Source organism: Aythya ferina, assembly GCF_964211825.1.
Source record: "Aythya ferina genome assembly, chromosome: 13".
In the NCBI taxonomy this organism is placed as follows: Eukaryota; Metazoa; Chordata; class Aves; order Anseriformes; family Anatidae; genus Aythya; species Aythya ferina.
Window position 1 is genome coordinate 3,827,048 of NC_140311.1, and position 19,196 is coordinate 3,846,243.

At 35.6% G+C, this 19,196-nt stretch overlaps 2 long non-coding RNA genes across 2 annotated transcripts in view; one reads left to right on the forward strand and one right to left on the reverse strand.

Moving 5' to 3' along the window:
- LOC311444169 overlaps window positions 1–8,948 on the forward strand; it is a 36,267-nt gene extending 27,319 nt beyond the window's left edge. Inside the window, exons 3-5 of the long non-coding RNA XR_014697679.1 lie at window positions 4,228–4,319; window positions 4,586–4,630; window positions 8,860–8,948. This is a non-coding gene — a long non-coding RNA (uncharacterized lncRNA). The remainder of the gene's footprint in view (window positions 1–4,227; window positions 4,320–4,585; window positions 4,631–8,859) is intronic.
- The window catches only part of LOC311444173, a 207,822-nt gene that overhangs the window by 44,336 nt on the left and 144,290 nt on the right, over window positions 1–19,196 (reverse strand). The window lies entirely within an intron of this gene.

A 19,196-nucleotide genomic window follows, 5' to 3' on the forward strand; every position in this document is an offset into this window, starting at 1 on the left:
GATTAAAAGAAGTAAAAAAGGCAAAAACACCGACAGCTCCTCGTGTAAGGATGACATGTTCTCCATGTTATATATTTGTTTATTTGCTTTCAACCTTGAAAGGAATGTTTATACAAAACTTAAGAGAACATTTTTACGGTGCAAAGTTTCCTTCTAATCCAATCCACCATTTGCTAGACATAAAGGACTGTTAGACATTCAAATAACAGGTTATCTGTAAAGCACCAAAAAAAAAAAAAAAAAAAAGCACTTTCCTTTTCCAAACATATCATTAAAGAAATGGCTTCTATGGGAAAAAATAAAAAGAAAAACACCAGAGTTTTCAAAAGGTTTTCTGCCTATATGAAAAGTGGAAGAAAAAAAGGAAAAGAACTGTTTCAAGTCAAAGCAACAACAGTAACAGTTCTAGGGCAATGTGAGGTTAGAAGAGAATTTTCTTAATTGTAATTCCTATCAACAGGAAAACTCATAATCATTCTTATCTCTGCAAAGCCTGTCAAACATGAAAAATGAAAAAGGTTTATTGCTGAAATGAGCTGTATCTGCTTAAGAATCACAGGAACATATTTAATTACCTTTTCCAGTATCTGCAACCAAAGTAGCCCTTCTCATAGAATTAACTTCACATGAAATTTATTCCTTTCTATTTTATATGGGTTTGGATTTCCTTTGTTTATTGTTTTGGTCAGGCAGCTTTTGAGACTAGCTTGCCTGTCAGCAGAATGCATGACAGCTTAAAAGATCAGGATTTCTATTTTAGAGTGTCATATCCAGGATAGAACAGCTCATACTAAGAAATGCAAAGAAGGCCTTTTTAACTCAGTGTCACAGAGATAGAAATTTTCAATGAAGATTCAAATTTCCTAACCAACAAACTTAATTACTTATAATCAATGGAAAGAGGTGGACTCCTTAAAAGTCTTTCCATAATTACAGTATTGGCTACATTTGAGGACACCTAACTCAGACTTTCCTAACACCAGAAGAGAAACTAAGTCTGATACAAGACAGGGTTATACCATCCTTTTTTTTTTTTTTTTTTTTTTTAAATTAAAAATATACTAAAAAAATAACAGAAAATAGCACAAGTACTTGTCTTACTCTTGCCACCATACGGAAGCAAGTAAAGTATTCTACTTTTCATTTAGTCACTGAGGTTTTGAATGAGTTCCTGAGTCACTGCCAACTGTAAATGCTGGTATTAAGAAGAGAAAACAAATATTTATTGTTTAAAAAACAGGATGCCACATTACTCGCATATTTCAAACAAACATGATTTCCTTCTGTTTTCTAAGTGAGTAAGAGCAAAGGAAGAAAAAGCAACTTATGATTGATCAGGACAAAAGAAGGTGACAAAATCCTCATTATCTCATAAGTAAACGTGTGAGAAGGATTAACAACTCATGAATTTGGACTAACAAAGATCTCAGATATCATAGCTGAATCAGACTTTTTATAGCCTAGCTTTTTCCAAATACACAGAATGCCCGATGACATTATTCTATGCATCTCTGAGGGACGACAAGTATATGCTAATGATAACGTGTGTTTAAGACACAAGTACCGAATTAGAAGTCTTTGTTCCTTCTAATTTTTGGTCAACAAAATATGATTCTTACGTGCTATGGATGAGACTACATTCATACTCAGTCCTTCTGTGACCAATATGCACGATAAAATAAAGTACTTTTAGCTACTCTGGGAAGAAAACCAGAATTGTATAGTTTTGTTCTACGGAGCAACTAACTCATAGTACTAGACATCTTTATGGCTGTGCTGTTATATTCACAACCCAGTACCTGCCTTCAGCTCTATAAACCACACCGAAAAAGGACAATGGTTGAAGCACCTTCCAGATGTGTGTTGCTCCTTCCCTGGACTACCCTAGACTCACACTCTTGAAGCTATTGTCATAAATTCACTACTTTGCACAGGCTAAAAGTTAGATAATTCTTTACTATATAAAAGTTTTGTTGATGTCTCTAATTAAAGGGTAGATGGAAACAAAAGATGTGAAAGCAATTGTATTATGGGAACAGTTATCCTTTTCGGTTACAGTATTTGCCATCTTCACAATGTTGTGCTACATTTAGCATATACTTTTTCTGTTCATGAAGATGCTTGGATATTTTCTGATCCCATTTTTGGTTGCCAAATGAAAAATATTCCTAAAATTACTTTGTACATAGAAACGGAGTGGAGCTTAATGTTTTAACTAGAATCAAAATCCTCAGAGGTATGAAAGCAAGTTTGTATTTATGTAAAGAAAATTAAGGTGTTTAGTACACCACTTTCTGCCACTGCATAAGAAAGTTAACACCATTATGACTACAATAGTGTAAAGTTTGAAAATGTGCTGACACATTATAATTGCTTCCAATACAGATTTATGCAGTGAAATATGATTCTAAGTATGGTTTTAATTAGAAGGAAGATTTAGAAGCCAATGGTGCTGGAGGAAGCCAGAGGAACAAGGAAGTACCTCTGAGTCGAACTTGATTTTGTCTAGTGAGATTTTAATACTGCTTATGAGGACTAAAGAACATTTTTTTTTTTTCCCCTCTTCCTACAAATAGTCCATTTGATTTTAATGGAATCACTATCAGTCTTCCACAGCTGTATATGAGTAGGGTGATGAGAAAAATCACCCTTGATTAGAACCAGATTCTTTTTAGGTTCCAGAAAGATCTTAAGACTTTGAATTTGTTTTCTGACACCCCCCCCCTTTTTAAAAAAAAAAAAAAAAAAAAAATCTAATACTATTACGCTGGGATGAAGAACAATTTTGAGGATGGGCAACAAAAAAAGTTAACACAATTTCATGTTTTTGAAAAGCAGTCTTGAACACAGAGTCAAATGAGATGTCACATATTAAATTTACAGATCTTTGATAGGTTTAAGAGAAACATCTTTGGGTATTCATAAAATAACATTTATTGCATTTATTTTTATTCATAGTTTCCACCTTTTCCCCTTATTTTCTTTATTCAAGTGTGTTCTTTGAGATTCTATAGAAGTGTTATATGATTTGTTATAAATACATCTTCAAAGCTTTCTTGGCTTTATATAAGAAAGAAAGCAAACAAGCAAAAAAATCTTGAAATAGTCAAGGACAAAGAAGATAAGCTACATTTTACCAAAGCTGTTTCAAATCAAGGCAGGGCACTAAAAATGCCAGCCTGTTACATATGCCACATTGCTCTCTACTATATAAATCCTTACCACTGCTATGTTCTTTTCCTACTGGATGTAGAAGTATTAGCTGTAATTTGTCACTGTGGTATGTCAAGGAAGGAAGGTTTGCTCTTAAAATGCCTCTTGGAGAGTAAACAGCAGCCTGCAGAGCAGGATTTGTTTATATCACTTTTGGTACGATGAATAACACACTTAGAAAGATATATTGAATATGAAACATGGAAGTGTAAGAGTTCTGACTTGTGTTAAGTATTCACTGCCATTTCTGCCAGTACTAATATATGAAGCTCATGTATTTCAGGCAAAGCCAATACAGGTCATTAATACATATCTCAACTAAAACCTCTTGCACGTAACTTGTCATGTTCTCCTCTTTTTTTCTTCAGTTATCTAATATTTCTGTCCACTACTTAACAGTGGCCATATCTCATCTAAGGGCTAGCTACATTTCAGTGTTAAGAGAAATGATTCCTGCTATATGCACATGTATATATATGCACATATATTTCTGCACATGTATACAGATACACCCACACTGAAAAGGCTGAGGCACTATAGACTGCTGAAGTGAATCCTTCATACACAATGAGTTACATTTGACACAGCCTGCTTTCAACCCACACATGCAAAAAACACCCTAAACACCAACAGCATTAGGCTGACTGTAGTTACCGTAAGCTACACTGAAGCTACTCAAAACATTTTTCCCATAGGAAACCAATCACCCAATCTATCTTCTAGTGCTTAGCACAGGTACCTTGGGAGGTGATTGGAAACATCTCTGGAAGCATCAGAGTGGAAGAGTTCCCCCTAATGAGGCAATAAAACTTCAGTTATATTGCATCCTAGTGAATAATTACTAGCATCTAAGGCTACAGGGGAATTTGGTATAGATTCATCCACAGGTGAGAAAAAAAACACATACACACAAAACAAACAAACAAACAAACAAAAAAAAAACCACACAACTATATGATTCATGGAAACACAATACATTTACTAACCTTCACACACTTCTCCCTCACTTCACAGCTCATCAGAGGTCCACATAGCTGTGAACAGAACTGAAATCACCTGCTCCTCCACCCACCTTAACAGCATTTATAGAGGCCCAAGGACAGTGGGTATGTTCTCTTGCACAAGTTTCTTAATCATCAAAGAAGGGTTGGGGTTGCAGCCAGCTTTTCCTTTCATTACAGCCAATGTGGTTGTGTTTCACTGAAAAAAAAAAATCAGTGTGTGAAAGTTATAAAATTGGCTCAAACTTGGGTCCTCTCCCAAAACAAAATTGGGAAGCAACTCTAATCCCTTAACTAGAAGTTGGGAAGTGTTCCTGTATACTGAGATTCAGATGCACCATTGTTATCTGCAAATTGTTTCCTATCTGCAGCAAAGCTGGGTGATTGTCCCTGTAAAGCGTTAAGGAACACTAAAGGTAAGTTACACATGGTTAGAGAGAATACTAGTATATCAGTATGCAGAACTTGAGCAAAAATAGCTCCTTCCCTCCCTTCCTTTCTTCCTTCCTTTCTTTTTTCAAACCATTCCTGCCAATTCAGTTGTTTACATTTGCTTTAAGATTCAATCTGCAGCTCAAGGGCAGTACTTTGTACGTTATACTAAGGTACTCAACTCTCAAAACTCATGAGAAAATTATGTTACTGATAGCAGAAAGCCAGGGGAATAAAAACACAGGATACAAAATAATAACAGAACAAAGTATTTTAAACGTTATGAAATGCATTGCATGATGTGTTATTCTTTATAAAACAGCAGCTATTACTTCTTGATTGCTACCTCGATTAAAGCAGACTGTACATAGTTGTCATATTCTGTACACCTCTACAACAGGTCTTTATCTTGTAGGGTGGAGGCCATGCTATACTTTTAAATTCACAAATTACATTAAAATATGTGCAGTACATTGAAATATTATTGGTAGGAAAATACCTAAATAGTACTAATATAAGAGTTATTACCATATCTAATGTAAATAGTGTTTTACAGAGCTTTCCAGGGCCTTACAAACAGGTGCAGATTTTATTTCAAATTTAGTCATGTTTCTACCTGTAAGAATTATTTTTAGTCATTTGGCAAAGACTAATTGAGCTCACTTACATTATACAAGAGCAGAAAACAAGTGCAATCTAGTTTAAGATGTATTGCTGTGTAGACAGTAACTCAAAACATCTTAGACTTGATAATTCATTAACGGGATTCAAATCTTTGGATTTTAGAGCTCAAAAAAATGAAACTGCAGCATGCAAATCCTGGTAGTAGCTCGTTTTGTGACATTATTTTCCTAGCATGTTTTACATAAGTGTCACTTCACTGAGTTCAGGGAATTTTTTATTTCGAGTACAAAACCAGAAATGAACTAGACTCATGTTCAGTGCTTTGAGACTTTCAAGAAAGCATGCTGTTATCTAACTATTTGAAACACAAGATTGATTGTATGTCTTACCTCTTCGAAGCAATGAATATGAACCCAGCCCTAAACTTACTAGAGAAAGCTTTAATACAGAAAGGGCCTGTCAAATGTAAATGAAGCTTGCAGGTTAAATTCTAAGTGTACCGCTACTGCTCTCAGCCAACTTTACTATTTCATTATACTTTCTATTGATTGCCATCATCACCCTATTGACTGGCTGTGTACAGTGTTTGAGAAGGTTCAGAAGAATCAACGTAGCTGTGGGTAAACTGTGGGGATCTTGGTGGGGAACAGGATGAACAGCTTAATGATGCCTACAAAAATACTTCTGTTTTGCACTTATAAATAAATAACAGGAAAAAAGCAGATCTAGGTTCCTTATGAAAACTTATACCACATTAGAAAGTTATATTTGACAATTTACTATTTCACAAAGCAAAATATGCAGTTAAAAAAAATATACACTGAAAAACACTAATGGTTCAGTATTCTTTGCATCAGGGCTTCAGAAAGCACTGCGTGATGTATTCAGGGTAAGGAGCTCTGTTCCAAAGATACAACTCATCTTGGATATCACGCTCTGGCCAGATTGCTCTCCTCAGTTCCACGTGGCTTTTACATCAAGCACCATGGACCTCATGGCCCAGTGTTGCAGGTGGGCAGTGGATGTCACAGCAACACAGAGTGGTTGACTTTGGAAGGGACCTTTGGAGGCCATCTGGCCCAACCCTGGGCCAGCTAGAGCTGTTTGCCCAGGATCACATCCAGACAGCTTCTTTCTCCAAGGAGCAAGTTCCCACAACCTCTCTGGGCAGCCTGTTCCAGTACTAAGGCATCCTCACAGTGAAAAAGTGTTTCCTGATGGTCAGAAGGAAGCTCCAGTGTTTCAGTTTGTGTCCACTGCCTCTTGTTATCTCACTGAGAGCCATATAAAAGAGCCTGGCCCTGTGCTCTTTGCACCCTCTCTTCAAGACTTTGTATACGTGGATAAGATTCCGCCCCCACTCTCCCAAGCCTTCTCTTCTCTGGGCCAGACAGTCTCAGCTCTCTCAGCCTTTCATCCCATGTGAGAGCTCCAGTCCTTTAATCACCTTAATGGCCCTTCACTGGCCTCTTTTCAGTAGCTCCATGTCACCTGTACTGGGGAGTCCAGAACCAGCATGGTGCTCCACATGTGCCCTCACCCCCCCTCACCAGGGCAACAACCACCTCCCTCAACACACTACAACAACCTGTTACGGTTAAAATTCAGAATGTCAAACTTAGCCAATGAAATCAGCCAGAGCTCCAAGTTCAGTTTCTGGCTATTAATTTATTTTATTTCATGTTCACCTTTCCCTTATCTTAAACAGGAGCTTCAGGCTGTACCATACCTAAAAAAGATACTACAAAAGAATGCCTGTAAAACAATTTATGGCTTGTTTGTGTGAATATTACCTCCATCCTAAGCAGTAGCTAGATACTTGAAAGAAGCAAACAAAAAAGGAGCTGTGTGTTGAAGGGATTTTTGTATTTTTTTTTCCCAAGAATATTATCCTAAACTATGAAAAAAAAAAACTTGAAACTGTTTTTCTGCTATAAGACCTATCATGAGAGTATGTAGTAAGAATAAAAAATATACACCACATATTAATATTCCACAAAGCTGTAACTTATGACAAGGATTTAATGTGAATGTAAAAGGAATCCAATTAAATCATTGTTATAACAGTGCTTTAATTAAGACAGGTCCTTTTTTAACAGAGTAGTAAATGTCTAAACTTTAAGTCTTCATCTTTTAAATATGAAACTGAAAAAAAAAAAAAAAAACTAATCTTCATCCACAAAAAACATTTCATTCAAGTTGTAACAAAGTAAAACAAAAGCAGCTTGGATTGAAGTCACAGGGCGTGATACCAAAGTAAAAATTAGTTTTACGGTTCCAGGAACTTCCTACTTAAATGTAATTTACCTAAATGCTTGACAACTTGTTAGCCGTTTTTTCCTCTTCTTGTGATGCAATATGCACATTTGAACAAATCATGCCAAAATCTCTTCTAGCTAAATTCATGTTGTATGGTGGTGTCCCACAGTGTGGCTCAGACTGCAGATTCCAGTCAGAATAAGCCAGATATTGAATCCATGTCCAGAAGAGATCAGTCTGTAAATCATTCCCTTATAAATCTAGCATTCCTTCCAAAGGAGTCAATCAGAGCAGGCAGGGGTATTCTCAGCCCCTCCAGTCTAGGTGAATGAATTAGTTATGTTTTAGCTCAAGCATGCAATCTGAATCTACTAGTGCAGGGAACCACATAATGGTATTTTATAGCCTCAGACAAATTTATCTGAATGAAAGATTTAACAGTCATCGTGACCTGATACACTTACCGAGTTTTGTTCCATTCACTAGTCTGCCGAGGTCAAGTCACACCTACTGATTTAACATAATATGCCCAGCAAGGGAGATCATGTCCCATAAAGAGGAGACCATAGTGTCGGGTAGCATAAAGAGCACTGATCAGCAGATCAGAGCCTTTGAAACGTAGTCTGTATGCTGTTAAAATTGAACCCAAAAAAGTGAAGTTTTTATCGTCATTCAACCTATCATAGTAGCTTAAAATAGATTCTAATTCTGGCTGGTGTAAATTATTTTAACATTAAAAGTTCTATTAATACCATTCAATAATATATGCCTTTTTAACATATAACACATAGGTCAATTTTTGATTAAGATTAAAACTTCTCTATGAGAAATGACTTCATTTTGTCTTCTCATCAATGTAACAGTCTAATTTTAATGTGTTTAAATAAATAAGTATGAGTGTACCTAAGAGCAAGTTCAACATGGATGGTTATGAAAATATATTGCTCATTGAAGGCTATCAGTGTTGCTACTGCATTGCTGTAGAATAAAAATAAAATAGAAACTAACAAAGCCACAGATTATTCCCCACTAAAACCTTGCTCTGCACAAGCAGGATGTCAACATTTCCATTCACATTTTTAACACTACAGCTACATTTTCTACTTAGAAGAAAATTAGTATCATAAAGCTTCACATTTATCATTTCATGGTGTTCTTCACATTTTTGATTCAGCATTTATGAGCTTGCATTGAGCTAGCAGTTTATTATTATCCACTTATAGGAAGCTAACAAAATAGTAAATTATGTATTTGAATGCCCTGCTGGGTGACATTTTAAAAGTTCATTTAACTTTTAAGTCATTGGGACTTTTTTTTCTTTCTTTTACAGAGCAGAAATTTGTTGCAAACACTCAAGATCTGATAACTGATTCCCATTTAGATGTCATTGAGACATAAGTAAATGTATTTTCATTAAAATTTCATTGTGTAACTGTGCCTTACTTTGACATTGCCATCTTGTAGTTATTTGTCCTACGTTTAAAGAGCAACTTGTTATCAGATAGGTATATTGGACTTCATTAAGTGTCACCACACATTCTTAGCATAGAGAATGTTATAAAATTATAATTGCTTCAGGTTTATTCCTTGTGGGAAGATGAAGAACAATATGTAACAATACATGGATTCATTAAAGAACAAAGAAAAAGGTTGACAATAAGCATAAAATTGTCAAATACATCAAGGTTTTGGATTCAAAACTTTTATTTCCAATAAACACAACAATGTTTAACTAATAAATGAAGGCAAACTACATTTTATATGCAACAGAATGTTTTGAGATTAATTTGTGATTGCATGCCAAAATACTGTTTTCTATTTATTTTTTGTAAACCAAATGTGAGAAGATGCTCATTTTTTAATTATAAAAAATTATTTTCCAAAAAAAAAAAAAAAGAAAGAAAAAAGAAGGAACTTTTTTGGAAATCACTGTAAAAAGTAGAAAATAAATGGCAACAACAGGTAACTGGTGCAAGATCTCTTCAATAAGGAACATAATAAATCATGTCCACAATAAATTCCTAATGTGTTGCAATTTTAAGTGTAACTTGCAGATGGAGATGCAGTATTATTATTTTTCCCTACCTCCATAAAATGAAGTTCTGCTCTGTGTTATATTGTTGTAAATTAAAGACAATCCAGAGCTCATTTTGAAAGAAGAATCTCACTTTAAGTAAATGAAAAGGCAATTGAAGAATGTTTATGAGTAAACGGTTTACCATAAGAACTTCACAAGCAAATAGATAGGGATGATACTGTTAACTAAACTTCTCAGTGAATTAGCAATTTGGTAGCAGGTAGGTGAAATCCTAAAGTTAAGCAATTAGAAGAAAACACTGACGTGGCATGTCTTTCATATTTTACATTTTCATACTCTGTGTGATGACATTGTTCCTGCCACAGAAGCTGAGGAAGAGACCAGGTGAGTTTGCAGCATCATTCTCCCACTGTGAGCAATGCAGAGCACAATAAGCAGAGCTTCCAGGTCTGCAAACAGTGTTTATATTATGCCTGCTTTTTCCCTTCCTGTATCAGCTCTGGTTACTCCCTCTGTGAAGAGGACGATGTTACAGAGTTTATTTTGACTTTTTGCCATCAGGAAACTTCAGTCTGCCATACAAACCCTGAACCGTTCCTGTATGGTTTCTTCAAGTCTTCATAGAAGTATCCAGCCATTAAATATCTTGTATTTTATTTCTGCTTTTCAATGTGTTATGAATTTCTGTATTGGCAATAACAAAGTGCATTGTGGAAGTTACTGTGGGAACAGCTGCACAATTTGAATCCTGTGTGGGAATGAATTGGTGCTTCTGGTGCAAGAGAAGGAATATAAAGTGTTTGGGGCCTCTGGGAAGTTTCTGCTGTAAGAACAACACTAAAATCATTTCAGTTGTTACCTTTAGCTTTCAGTCCCAAGCCTCTAGAAGAGTAGTTCACCCTCTGAAGTAATGCTCCACGTTGTCTGCAGACTCCAACTGCTCCCTCACCAAGGCTATATTGTCTCTGTTCAGTTTTTTGTTGTTGTTGTTGTTGTTTTTTGTTTGTTTTTGTTTTTTTTTTCCACCCCCTAAGGATCTGTACTAGATACTGCACAGATACTGGGCTGGATGCTTTTTGTTTTAACACAGTTTTGCTTACTCAGAAGTGGACAGGAAACATCGTGTCAATTACCTTATTTTCATTTAGTCTCGTTATTGTGTAATATTTGTACACACTCCAGTCAAACAAGTCACCCTTACACACTGTGGCTCATACAATAAATGCCCCAAACTATTTTAGGGTAAAAAACAGTCAACAACAAAGAGAAAGACAAAAACAGTGGTGGGCTATGTTGGGGAAGCAAGTAGCAAATATAAGGTTGTGTGGATATGTATAGAAATTACTGTATTTCACAGGGAGTGCATGGTGTTCAGCTTTAATCATGAAGGCTGATTTTATCGTTATCAGCTGAAATGAGTGACATGATAAGTAGTGAAGCAGAGTCAGCATGAATGAAGTAATGATCACACCATACTGTCTGAAGCATAGGGTTGACTCTATACACAGAAGAATACCATTATAATTTTACTACTACTACATATTGAAAAATGAAATGTGTCAGAGAACCCAGTGTTTTTGTCCTGTCATCAAAAACCAACGTATGCAACTGCAGTCAAAATTGTGCCTCCAGTCAGTGGGACTGGATGAGAATGTCATTATTATTTTGTTGCAATGACTGTGATTTTTTTAATTTCTGGGAACAGTATGATTCACTGCCATCTCCTTAATTTTACATTTAGTTACATTTAGTTTTATTCTTGTGTAAGATCTCTTTGAGAAAGTATAAGGATTCCGATTGTCTTAAAGAGATTATATACAAGAATATAAATAAAAAATAAAAAAAAATATTTAAAATCATTTTGAAAATGAAAGACTTTGATGGGTATTTCCTAGTATGATAGGATACTGCCTGTATGATACCTCAGTTCCTCTTTTTGCTGTTTTTTATGTTATTTTGATAAGAAAATACCCCAGAAAGGACCAGGGATTTCTCAGATTATTATAAGGCTATTTTTTGCAGACAGCAGAAATACCTATCAAATGTTTCTCAAAAGGTGCAAACTAGTTTGAACTGCTGATTGTACAGCAGGTGGTTAACTTCATGTAATGCTTCTTATTGGTGACATATACTCTTTCACCAAACTCAATATAGAAAAGAAGAAAACTAATCTAACCAGCACTCTGAACACTTTCTAATATCAGTTTTAGGCATTATATGCAACACTTTTTTTTTTTTTCCCCCTTTGGAAAGGGACAAAAGCAATCAAGGATTCACTTGGCACTGAGCCATATTCATAATTATAAGACAAAACATCTCAAAACAATTGGCATTTCAGTGTAGCAAAGTCCCAATTCTACCATTCTCGAATGTTTCCTCAGAAATTGAATATAATACTTCTGGGATCTGTTTATTAGATTTGTCCCATATTGACTCTGACCTTTCAAAACATAGAAAAGATCATGTGGCAAACCACTCCCAGGAGTGAATTTCATTTTGGCTCTGACCTCTCCCTCTGACCTTGGGAGGAATGCTTTATGCATACGTAGCAGAGCAACTATACTTCTTTTATTCTTTGAAACAGAAGAAACAACCACTTTTGAATATTCATATATAAAAAATATATATGCCGCAGAGTCTATTGAACGAGATTTCTATAATTCTTGATCATTTAACATATAGGTTAGTAGAAAACATCCATAATTGATGTCCAATTTCCAATCCTGCAAGCCCAGAGAACGCAACTTCTGTTACTGACTTGTATTAAAAAGTAGATGAGATACTATTGTTCATTTATAGTGTAGCAATTATGCATTGAAATATTTCACTGTAATTCTATGTTTAATAACTTCTGCTTTCCTTATGTTTAAATGTATTGATTTTATCAAGTATTACAAGCAGATCTGACAGACCTCTATGATTAAGGCTGTCTGTTTACTAGTGTAGCCTATTTTTAATTCATTATAGTAGTTAAATATTAATTATTGGTGTTAGAATTGTCTTTCACAGATCTCTCCCATGTTTTTGGAAAGTCTGGATTGATCTGTTTCCAGCAATGAAGACAGAAAATAACACCGCACTGATAATACTTCTCTCAGTACATATGCAAGGTTTTTCCTTGACCGTTGTTTTGAAGCAGAATTGGAAATTTGAGAGGATAAATTGTAATGCAATGAAAAGGATTCCTGAATTTGTCCTAAGTAGAAGACATTCCAATTTGACATATTTATAAACACCTAAAAATCACCATTTGTACACAATTGCTAATCCTTTCTCTGGAATTTCCTGATAACACTTCAAGCACTCTGTCCACACTGAGCATGACCCAGGAAGTCAGATTTCAGTCTCACTTACAGGTCTGTGAAATACTGAAGGCAGAAGTTAAACAGATATACGTATACCAAGGTAATCATATATATAAATCTAAAGCTTTTTGCAATAAATTTAGAAAGCCAAGTGCATTAATGAATAATTTCAACAGCAAAAAAATAGGGCCTAGAAAGACAAACAAAGCAAATGGGTTGCTTTGGTGTAAGAACTAAAAAAAGAATTTGTAAAATATCAAAATGGAGTTAAAAAGGAAAAATTATTCCAGAGATCAGAAGCTGCAGGCAAACAAAATCTTGCACCAATAGTGATATCTAAGTTGCTGCCTATTTATTTGGAAAGCACTAGCAATGAGAGAGACTGAGCTATGTACACACTGAATTTTAGAGACTCCATCATTTCAGTACCAACAGTCTGTCTTAAGCTTTAACTAGGTAATGTGAACACACCCCATCTTTCTTAGACAATTACAATCATTTGTAGACGAGAGATGAAAGCCCTTCAAAAGTAGGCGTACTCTGACTCAGGATGTGAGCAGGATTTGCATACTGCAGTTACGAGGCTCAGATTGCTGTAGGCTACAGAAAACTTTTGGGCTCCAGTCAATGTACTGGACCTTGAAGATGCTTAAATTTCTGCAGTCCCTATTCCAAGCTTTGATCTTTCTCCCTCCTTTACATCTTTACTCCATTCTACCTCTCAGGTGGCTAATTTTTTTTTTTTTTTTTTTTTTTTTTTTTTTTTTTTTGAAGTATGTAGGTAGCTCCCTTTGGGCAATACAGAGTTTATCTTATGTGTTTGAAAATAAAACAGTTTTACAGTCTTAGACTTTCAAGAACACAAAGATGAGCAAGAAACAAATAATATATAAAGAGTTGAATATTCTGTATATTAACTGATTCCCTGACAAGAAAAAACAGATCTTGAACAAAACTGCATTAGTTTGTCAATATAAGAGGCAAAAGCAATCCTCTTGGCACATTAGTAGTATTTAAAAACAAACAACAACAAAAACCAGAAAGCCAATCTTCTACTCTACTTTCTGGCTCACAGCGTTAACATTTACTGCTACAGTATCAAGAGCAAATCTTAACTTGTTTTTAATCCCAAAAATGGAATCTACAAATTTTTAATAGTTAAATGTGCAGTGGGACATTTCACTGCACTTTCCTTCTTAACAGCTTTTCAAGTCTGCATGTAGCACAGGTATCTGTGATTTTCATTGATTGCTGCATGCATTTTGTTCTGCCATTTTAAACTGTTTTAACAAGGTACTGGGAAATGAAAAGTAAATTAGAGCAATATTACAGATGTTCTGACGTGAGCAAAATCTTCTGAAGATGTGTTCATTACAGAAGACACAGAAAATGAACACTGTAATGAATCAATACATTACTTGCAGAAAACCGTATCCTTTGCTCATACTGATAGAAACCACTTACCTCTGTTAAGGTGTGTACAAGTGTGAAGTGCTAACATGAGAAAAGAACTGAAAAGAAGCCATTCCAGGGTGAAGATCAGTAAAATTCAGCAATTTTTATTGTGTCTGGTGCTTTGCCACCAGAATTTATGGAAGACTTTGAATCACACCATCCATCATAGGCAAATGCTGAACAGACAGAAGATGGAAGTGTGCTGTTCTGGAAAAGAAAACATTCAAGCACATCACATGAATACTCTTTTTTTTTTCTTTTTTTTTCACACAGCTATTTTTGCTTTGCCTCACTTCATTAGAATGATAATTATCTGCAGCTCCCTATTCCCATGTCTTTGAGGACTGATTTTTAAAATCTCCTGAATGTGGCATTCTGTTACACAAATACATCTAGTCTCACTATTCCTTCATTGCTTGTAAACCTGATCCAGCCAAAAGACTAATTATATGCATCCCCAAAGGCCACAAATAATCTTATAAATATCTGGGAGTATACCTGTATGTACAGCTATGCTTTTGGACTGCAGTGTCATTGATGGCCAGACCAGATAGTGCTTAGCAGTACTATAAGGACCAGATTTTGTTTTTCCTTAAAAAAATATGTCATACTGATAACGACACAGACTTCAGAGAGCACCAAGCACATACATCTGATTACTGGTGATAAGGAATCATTATACTCATTTGTTTGATGGATAAATCCAAGTACACCGGGAAAATGCACACTGTGAGCATGTTTCATCTGACTGTTCTCATCAGACTCACTGCCTTTTAATTAGAGGATGCCTCAACAGACAAAGCAAAGTTTGTGGGAAGTGATATAAAACATAATGTTGCCTAATATAAAACTCGACATCAACTAATACTAGTGAAAAGCAGTTTTCAAATGTCCAAGCCTCTTTCTGTCTCCACAGAGCTTGTTAAAAGCTGGGAGCTACAACTGCCACACTCCCTGCATCACAAAGAGGAGAACAGGAGTGGTATCTCCTGAGCACCCCAGCCACTAATGGTGCCTTTGGTACAAGCTACAGGTGGACTGACCAGTCTTGCAAAACAGCTTTGGCTGCAGCAATACCTTAAGCCTTGGCTCCAACCCCCTTATGTGCAAGACTGGACAAAAATGCTCTTCTGAGATAGAAACAAATCCTACTTAATACTATAATAATTGAAATTACTAACAGCATTACATGCAAATACAGGCAGATACATCCTTCAAAATTAAACCCAAAACAAACACAGCAATATGATAAAAGATTTGGTAACAGTGGGTTTGAATAACAGCAGAAATAGACATCACTATGATTTATACAGAAGCATACACAAAGAACAATATACCAAAACCCCAGGTAAGATTGGTAACACAACCAGATAGGTAACTTTATGTAACTGTCCCCTTTGTAAAAGCACAAAATAAGCAGCTAAATATGCTACGAAGCTATTGGTGAAGGGTAACTAAAAAATAAATGTAAACAAATGTAGATATTGTCAATGGCTTGTTAAACAAAAAAGACTTGAGAAAAAAAAGAATGGAGGAGAATGCAGCTGCTCTTGGACTTCCCATTCATAGATCTAATGCTCATGTGACTCATCGGGAAAAGACAAGGAGAAAATACTGCTTTTCAGCAAAGATGCTCAGTATCTATTTTGATCAATGAATGTGGAGAATGACTCAAAGATGAAAAGGGCTGTATTCTGATACCACTAATATATACTGCTATTGAATAGCTCTACTTGCTGTGACTGGACTTCAAAGCGCAGCAAAGTAGGCACCACTTAATATACTATCAAAATTGAAAGCAGTGGTTTTAATCCACTAACAGCTATATGGAATAGTGTATCCCGCTACTTATGTGTCTTAAGTCTAATTTAATAGTCTCAGTGCTTATGCATATTGAAACAGATAGATGTAACTGCCAACCTGGACAGTGTTTATGCACATAGTATAGACAGACATGACAAGAAAAACAGCATGTAGGATGTATATATACATGGCTCATATAGCTTTTCTTTTTCCTCTGTTCCTTGGTAAGTTTCCTGTTAAGAGCAATTACCTTATTTTTTCTTTGGCGCATGGCAGAAGGAACACAAAGAAAATACTTTTTCTTATGTTAGGACTGTTTCCTACGTATTTCTTGCTCTTTCTATAGTGTTCTCCTTCTTCCCTTACCACAAAACAATCAAAGGCCAACCAGCCCCATGAATATGCCTGCAGACAGCTTCATGCTGCAAACTTGTGCCTTTATAGGTTATAAATTGTCTTGTCAGGGGAATATAAACAACCTTGGACTTTGAGCAGTATACTACAAATAGTCTTTAAATCAAGATATCATGTCAAATGATGCATATTTTTAAAAAACTTCCACTCTCTAGGCCATTGGATTAGCACTTTACTTTTGATTATTACTTTTTTATTAAGGAAACTTAAATCCTGTTGAGAAGAGCTTATTTAGGTTGAGCTGTCACCTTTAGCTTCAGAACATTAAGTCTTGACAAATGCTTCTTTTGAAGTCTGACACCTGTTTCTTTGGCATTTCCCACTTTCAGGAACTCACTAGACTATAATAATACTCAGCACAGCAGAAGTAAAGAGAATGAATTAAAGCAGAAATGCTTTCAGACGTGAAAGAGCAGTACAAAAGAGCATCCCTTTGCTCAGGTTTTCTCAGTAGTTTAGATAGGAGCTCAAGAGAGCTCATCTCAAAGTTGTACTTTTTTCTTTAATAGGAATCTAATGCCCATGAAAGAAGTCAGATTAGCAGCCCCAGAGACCAGACTATTCTATCTTAACTCAGATATGGATCAGCAGGAAAAAAAATATAAAATATATATCTATATATATTTTAGCTACATTCAGAAGTAGAGGGAAACATCCTTATTATTAAGACTTTCTCTTAGGCCAAATATTAGGTTTCTGCCCTTTCTTTAACTAAAATACTCTGAAATGCGGTTCTATTGGATTTTGCATTACATTTGTCTTCATGAAGATTTTAAGGGTACATTTCTTCAAATGTCTATTTAGTGGTTTGTGGGGGTTGTGGGCATGGGAGGTCTACATCTAAAAGGGGTTCCATAAACCACTTAAATCATTCAAAACAACTTATGAACTCCTTCAAGTCCACAGGTAGACTACAAGTCTACCAACAGTTTAGCTCTGCCACATTTTTAGACACCTTATCTACGTTGTTTTTTTGTTTTGTTTTGTTTTCAGTTCATTCTCTAGAATTTCTGGTAGGAATTTCCAAAAGGCACTAGGAAATGAGGAAAATACTCATTAGTAACTTGAATCCATCCTTTCAAAAAAATCACCTGTTCTGGATAAATCAAAGTCTGCTTTTAGTGTTGTCTAAAATGTATAAATGACATTTTAGAGTATTTTCATAGAGCAACAATCTCTCTAATTAAACTGACCATCTTTCTGGGCTATATTTTACAGCATATTTAAGCAGGGCTTATACCTACTGGGGATTTTAAAAATAGGGGTGGCAGTATTGTCTTTTTTTTTAAGAGTACATGGCAAATTATTTGTAACACTGTTTTAAACTTTTCCCAGATTTGGTAATTTTTAGCCAACCTGTCTGAAATATTCCATACAAAGCTCTGCCTTAGAAATGATGTTTTGGAAAAAAAAAAGAAAAAAAAAATTTAGCTCCAACATTTTGTGAACTTCTGAAAACAAGAATAAAGAGCAAATGAATTTGTGAGAAACAGTTGCAAATATTCAATTAAGAGGTCTGGAGCAGGGCTCCCCAGCTGGCTGTTTCAGAGGCAGTTCAGACAAAACACAGAACTCCTCACCAACAACAGAACAGGAGATGTGAAGGCAGCAGCAATTGCTCCCACTGTCAACAGGACTGCTCAGTGTCAAATTCTCCCCAGTCTTCCCATCACAGATCCTAACAATGATTGTGTTCATCATTAATCAGTTAGGTTGTAGGGAAGGAAAGAAACCTTTTCCCTGTGCATCCTTACGATGACAGCCACGGCAGCTGATGGAGAAAGACACCCGTACCTGGTGACCCAGCAACAGCAGCAGGGTTTCTGGTCTCCCTGAGAGTGGTGTGCACAGCACGTGTTCACACATGGGATCCCAAATAACAGACCCTGAGCCCATGGTGGGTTGTGTGCTTGCTCCTGGCAGGCTGTACTTGACAGATTCCAATCTGAAGACTCCCACTCTGCCACCTTTGAATGTTAACTTTTCAGGCCTAAGAATTTTTGCATATATATTTTTATATATGGAGAGGTCGCTGTTCTTATTTATGTGGGTAGATGTGTTGTGTAGATTTTCACAGTAGGCAGATGCATACATTATAAAACCTGAGCATGTTAAAATAAGCCAGCAATTAGAAAGTTATACAAACATGTACACAGACATATACAGACAATGTATATATTTATGAAATATAAGTTAAGCATAAAACTTAAACTATTAAACTATTATAATAACTGAAAAGTTTACGTAAGCATATTATTCACTACATGCAAATTTAGAATATGCTGAAAAAAACTTTAATCATTTATGAACCAATTATATCTTTCATGTTAAGTGTTTTCTAAACTTAAAATTTTTCCACATTAAATAGACTAAATGAGGTATTTCATGTTAAATGTGACGGGAATTCTGTTTGGGCATGGTTACACTAGTGATTACATCATGTTGATAAGTAGCTATGAAACTGGTGTAACAATTTTGCTCATACATCCTTATCACATTAAGGTTGCATCGGTGCTGCTACTACCCAGGGCAGTAACAGAACAACTCAAAAAAGACCCTTTGTTGCTGCATTTGTAGTGGGAAACAAGTTCTGAGGTCTTGCAAACTAGGGCCTTAAATGTGTTCAAATCTTTTTGGATATCTTTTCAGATA